Consider the following 7262-nt stretch of genomic DNA (forward strand, 5'->3'; position numbering starts at 1 on the left):
CGACCCAATCTGCCAGACTTGCCGACGGCAGCTTTAAGAGATTGAAAAATACAAAGAATTGAAACAAATTTACACAGCAAGAAGAAAATAGCTGTCTATGAATGAGGACAACTAAAAGAAAAAGTCTTGCTATATCAGTGCAAGTAAAAGTTGTGAAGTTAGTTTATACAGTTGATAAAGGTATAGAGAGAGTTGAACATTTAAGCTCACATGTAGTAATTTTATAGCTTTATCTATTGATTATAAAGCGTATTTATATTACCTTTATATATTTTTTCAATTAAACTGTGCGTAATAATAATAATTGATCAACTAAAATTGTACATGTGTGATCGATTAAGGGTACAAATACATAAATAATATCTAAATCATACACAATTATTATTCTTAATAAGCAATACTAAAAGCCAGATGTTTTTGTCTTTAAAAGTCATTTGCTGTGTAGTGATCTTTAATTTGGAGTGGAAACAAGTGGAGTGACTTTATCACATCAGACATGTGACTTTGCTCAAAGCTGATTGGTCCAAGTTCGGTTTGCAACCTCTCACCTGGAACATCACCTGACCCGGACCAGGTTACCGTGGAGCGTTAGTTACTATGGCGATGAACACGCTAAAAGCCAAACCACTTTCATAGTGCCTTTCATAGTGTTGGTGCAAACTAACCTGAAACACACCTGGCTATCCCCCTAAACCAGCTTCATGGTACAGGCCCCTAGACTATACCTGTCATGATTCCTGTCTTGTGTTCACTTTTGTTATTTCCTGTTCTGTACCATGTTTTTGTGTGTGTGGGTGTGTGTGTGCGTGCGCGCTTGTTGTCAGTTTTGTTTGCCTACCTTGCATGTGTCTGCATCTATCAGTTTTGCCTGGATTTACTTTTATGTTTGTTTGAAAAAAAGTTTTCTGCATCTGGATCCCACTCTCGTTCCTCAACAGCCACTGTTACAATCCCACTGAGCAGTACATAAATAACACACACATATTTATTTCTGCGTGAATACTGTAATAATCACTGAGTGTCATTTACTCACATCATATTTATATTGCACGTTATGATGCATGTTATTTTGACATTTCGAGTCCGTGCCGCACTCGTACTGGCTCTTATTCTGCCTGACAGAAAGAAAAGCTCATAGCTTACTGAAGGCAGAGCGGTTTGACCAATCAGATGAAAGGGGCGTTTCAGCGCCGCCCATGTGTGCAAATGAAATATCGAACCCATAAACCGATTTGTAAACCACAAATGAAAAATTTTGACAAAATCAAATTTTTCGTTTTTTAAACTAAACTAAAAAACGAATAAACGAGCTGGTTTTCATTTCTCGTTATTCCATTCCAAACAGGAAATTAAATGATCAAAAAGTACACGGACAGTGTGTGTACATGATAGGGCTGTAGTCAAGTCCAAAGAGTTTCGAGTCCAAGACAAGACAGAGTCCAAAAAGGTTCGAGTCCAAGTCAAGACTGAGTCCAGGACAGGAAAAAAAAGTCTGCTAAAAAATATAGCCTATAGAAATTAAATCATTATGTAATAATGAAATAATGAATGATTTTAATTTTATTTAAAATAATTGACTAATTCAAAGAACAACAAAAAAATAATTATATAGGCCTAAAGGAGCACACATATTCGTTTCGACTGTCTGATCAGCCTCACATTCTGTCCCTGTCAATCATACACGCAATGTCAACCAATTAAACTGCATGAGGGAGGGCCGAGCCAACTCACACACACACACACACACACTAGAGATGCGGATAAACCGCGGATCGGGCGGATGACGCGACGAAAAATAACATTTTAATTAAATTCGGGCGGGTGGCGGTTGAACCAATCAAATGAAAAAAGTGTGCCACTAAGCAAACCTGCAAGCTGTGAGTACTACTGGAGGAGGCCTAAACGTCTCGTAGATGAGACTGCCTGGGTTATTTTGTTTCGATATTAGCTATATTTTAAAACAGCCAGTCATTGGAGTCTACCACTCGTGAAATAGGCATTTAAAAGAGAGGCAGATTATGGAGTGATATGACTCAGAAATTACATCGGGCAATGTTCAGATGTCATTCAGCGAGATGTTCAGAAGAACGCAAGAGCTAAACTTCTACAAGCTCAATAACATCCACATAAAAAAAAAAAAAGAAAAAAAAAGAAGAAGATAAGAAAAAAGTCGGAAAACTTTGCCCATTAATTAGTTGTGCAAGGCAAGCAGGCTAGTTTTCGGGTTGTTATGGACAATAAAAAATGTGAATATTCACATTGCACTAGCGGTGGACTTTCAGCGAGTTTATTTAAACATTTATTTTTTAAAAAGCCGTTTGTGAGTCAAAAGAGCCGGCTCTTTTCAGTGAGCTGAGTCAAACGAGCCGGCCCGGAAAAAGAGCCGAAATGCCCATCGCTAGTTATTAGGTGGCCAGTGTTTCACTTTCCCTCCAATAATATTTCGTTTTAATATCGCGGCGACGTATGTGTGCTTACTTGGAACATAATAAAGACACCTGGACTCGGTCGAGACCAAAAGCCATATTTGGCAAGACCAGTGGTCGAGACCGAGACAAGTCCGAATGCCAGCGAGTCCGAGACAAGTCCGAGACCATAGAAAAACGGTCTCAAGTCCTGACTCGAGTCCAAGACTGCACTCGAGTACTACAGCCCTAGTACATGACCAAGGGGGTAATCTTTCAGCCAGAAACTGAAGCTTCCCCGGGCGCCGCCATTGATTAGCGGACCATCACCTGCTGTTAGCATTCCATTAACTCCCATTCATTTTGGCGTCACTTTGACAGCGAATAACTTTACATTTGAGGCGCTTAAAGACTCCATTTGTCCATTATTTATTTCTAAAGAAACACGAAAATGTATAAACGGCTCCATTACCTTGTATCTTACGTTATGGCCCCGTAGAAGCAGTTTTTGTAAAAATAGGCTAACGATTGCGTCATAACCACGCGACTCTCTGTCGCACAGTAGAGAGATTACCGTATGGACAGGAGGAGAAGCTCGCGGGCAATCGGGGGGACGTGGAGGCAAAATGACAAAATAATTAATCAGAATACTTAGCAAAAGTTTCTCCTGCTCCTAGCTCATGGACACCTCCTACTCACGCTCTCCGTCTCTGCAAGTTTCGGAAGGGAATGATTCAGATTTCTCTTGGCACAGCTACTAGAAGACAGACGGGTTGCTCACGTCACATCTACGTCGTCAAGCTCAGTTTGAGTCTGCGCAGTACGCTCGACCATCAGGAAGTGAGAGCTTCTAATTGACTTCACTTTTCTCCGTTGAAGTCTTTGGGGTCGCTGTGTCCATTTCTTTTACGGTCTATGTACATGACATGAACAGGTGGCAGGTCCCATTATAGATACAATATGTAAGATTTTTTTAATAAAATATTCAAAAACCCCTTGCACAGTGTGATATATTTCATGCAGTTGTTATCCCAAAAGTTCCCAAGGATTTGTAAATCCAGAGAAATTCCAGATTTAAATAATGGCTCGTCCTCTGTCATTGTTGCCCATCAATGACGTAATATCCGCGCTATCCTCGGTTTCGCTTGTAGAAACCATAGAGATATATAGAGAAACCATATATATATATATATATACAAAGATTCCTCATTAGCGGCCATTTCAATATATATCTATGATATTGCAGATGCTGTTGTGGTGTCGTTCAGTCATCATGGATCACGATTATTGATTGCGAGTTCAGAAATTCCACAAAAAAAACGTAAACATCGATCAACTGAGGCAAGCAAGCTTTGGGAAAAACAGAAATAAAACAAGGATCAATATTGGCGTGGAGTTTTCCAGATGGAGAGCTTCACGACAAACTTGGACTTGACAGAGACTCAGCTATCGCATGTGTTTTAATAGACAGGTAAGCATATATGATTTATTGTACACATATAATATCAATTTGTTTGTAGCCTACTTCAGTAATGCTTTTTATCAAGTCTATGGCAGTGAAATTAAATACAGTATGTGTTGCACAAAAAACATTAAGCCATAACTTGCAAATACTGTGGTTTCGTTCAAATGTACTTTTAGTACGATTGTTTTAAATGGGTAAAACTGCGCAGCATTAAAGGATTAGTTCACTTTCAAATAAAAATGTCCTGATAATTTACTCTCCCCCACGTCATCCAAGATGTTCATGTCTTTCTTTCTTCAGTGGAAAAGAAATGAATGTTTTTGAGGAAAACATTCCAGAATTTTTCTCCATATAGTGACTTCAATGGGGTCCAACGGGTTGAAGGTCCAAATGTGAGTTTCAGTGCAGCTTCAAAGTCTCGACACGATCCCAGCCGAGGAATAAGAGTCTTATCTAGTGAAACAATTGGCCACGTATTGCGTCATCACGTTGGAAAGGTCACGCGTGACATCTGTAGAAGTTCTTTGTCTGTGTACTCCGGTTGAAAAAGGTAGGGAAGGGCAAAAAACTCCCTCTCATCTTCAAAACGGTCCGACATATTTGTTTTAATTTATTATTTTTTTTATTAAAAAAAAAATTGTGACCTTTCCAACGTGATGATGTAATGCCTGACGCATCTCAGAGATGGTACAAGACAGGCATTTGTGGTTAAAAAGTATAGAATTGTTTTGTTTTTTTCGAAAATGACCGATCGTTTCACTAGAAAATACCCTTATTTCTCGGCTGGGATCGTGTCGAAACTTTGAAGCTGCATTGAGACCTATGATTGGAAATCCAGACCTAAATCTGAAAGATTATTGGTCTGGCACCGACTAATGAAACTCGTCCAGCTCGAGGGGCGGCACCAAGCATGCATTTGAAAATCTCACTGCACGCAATTGGATAACACTACGACCAATCACAACAATAAGCCCCATACGCTTAGCTACCAGCGGAGCTAACTGGTAGATTAGACTCTTGCCGTATCCGGTCGGCAGCGCCGCCGCTCCCACCACGCGCATCACGCGCAGTGCGTAGGGCACCAAGTGCTGAGGGGGCACCAAAAATAGCCTAATGAAGAAAAATATATATAATGCCGATATTATTTCAGTAGCCTATAGAAATATTATTAGGCACATTCTAGCCATGTATATGTAACAAAAAAGGGGGAACAAGATAATTGAATTGCTCTAGTCTAGAAAGAACCGCCCCCCGTTGGATGTTCCGTGCCAGTTGTTCGCGCGGGCGCCTTTGCGAATGCGAAGGACGCCTTCGCGCGGGCGCCTGACGAAGTTTGACAGACAGACAGTAGGCAACTTTTTGGGAAATGGCCCCGAAAAGACAGCAGGAGTCAGGATCTGAGAAAAGAAAGAAAAAGAAACTGCGAGATGATGCCCGTGCATCACTTGCAGGTAAGTTCATGTTTAATCATTCTTAAATACGGGAAATGTGCTGCATGGTGCTGCTGCTAATCGTAATGCGCCTCGAACTTGCTGACGTTAATGTTAGCAAACTATGTTATTATTATAACTTACAACTTCGGTGCAAGCTAAATTGAGATTTTCCTGTTAAACATGACCTATTTTACAAATAACTGACGCCAGCTAGCTGTTACTTTCTTTCTTTAGATATTGAGCAGTAGTTTATGGTTTATTTTGACGTGACGGTGGTTAATACTTTCTCAGTAACAGTTAACGTTAGCTATGGTAGGCTAACAATTCCTGTTAAATATATATATATATATATATATATATATATATATAAAATGTCATTTTGAATGATATAAAGCAAACATTAATGTTGAATTGTGTGCATTATTGCACCTCATTCTATTATGCTTTTATATTATATTATATTGGATTTATCAAATAGTTGATAAATAAGGAATAAAGGGGGAGAACTCCTTGGCTGCCATGCTTTCAGTTTTAAATGTTTATAATTTTTTTCCGGTATAAGATTCTTGAATATTTGTCTAATAAATGTAATTTATTCAAAGTGACATTGAATTTGGGAAAAACATGTCTGGATTATTTTGTTTACTGAAGAAAAGTTTGCACTTTCAAATGTGTGTTGGCTATTCTACATATGTTTACAAAGTCAGCAAAGCTGTGAAGATTTTACTTTCTCTTTTTAGTGTTCTTAAGTTTTATACTGTGATGCTGCTATTGTGATATTATTGGTATTGAGTTATATGTTTGGTAAGAAAAAGTTAAACTGGCAAAAAAAAAATTTTTTTTTTTGTTTTTTTTTTGGGGGGGTCGGGGTGGGGGGCCATCATAAAGGAATTATGCTTAGGGCACCAAAATGGCTAGCAGCGGCACTGCCGGTCGGCAAAACAGCAAAAAACGTCCTTCTTGCAAAGGAACGATTCGAGCGGCGTCTTCTGTTCCTGTTTTAGATAAAAAGCCAAGTCTAACTCGATCACTGTAGCAGCCAAAGCCGTTTCAAACAACTGGTGTTCCTCCATAGCCATCTTGCAATGTTTACTAATGACTTCGACGTCACAGCGCTGTCGTCATCTCGCCTCTGGCCCGCCTATATCAGATAACCTGATGTGATTGGTGCAGCTCGGATACAAGGGCATATTTAATGAGCATCATTACTCAATGCCAGAGCAACTCACTGAGCAAATTCAACTTGTGCTCTCGTGAGAACTCTGGATTTCCAGGGTATTGAGACCTATGATTGAGACTGACATTTGAACCTTCAACCTGTTGGACCCCATTGAAGTCCATTATATGGAGAAAAATCCTTGTTATAAATTTTAAATTTAAATTCCTATTAATCCTAAAGTTCTGGGTGTCTTTTCATAGCAAAAGATCAGCTTGACCTAGACTATACCTGTCATGATTCCTGTCTTGTGTTCCCCTTATCTTGTGAGGACTTTTATGTTATTTCCTGTTCTGTGCCATGTTTTGTAGTCCTTTGTAGTTTTTCTTGTTGATTAGTTCATGATTGATGTCATGGAGGAAAACTGCCACACTGGTATACCTTGCCGTACTCCCTCAATGGTCCTCTGGAAGATGGCAGGACTAGAAGAAACTCCAAAGGGTAAAACACGGTAAGTAAACAACCCCTTGTGGGTATTCACTGTGACATATTTCTTGGACTCTGCATCTAATGCAGTCTGATGGTAAGCACGGATCATGTCCAGTTTGGTGAACTTCTCCCCACCTGACAATGTTGCAAACAAATCTTCTATTCAAGGGATGTTGTACTGTTCCAACTTTGAAACTTGATTTACTGTTAGCTTGTAGTCACCACATACTGTAGTCGTACTGTATTATCAGACTTTAACACCGGCACTACAGGTGCTGCCCATTCAGAGGGTTTAACAGGTTCAGTGATGTTTT

The sequence above is a fragment of the Leuciscus leuciscus genome (genome assembly GCF_965113295.1).
Source record: "Leuciscus leuciscus genome assembly, chromosome: 13".
Lineage (NCBI taxonomy): Eukaryota > Metazoa > Chordata > Actinopteri > Cypriniformes > Leuciscidae > Leuciscus > Leuciscus leuciscus.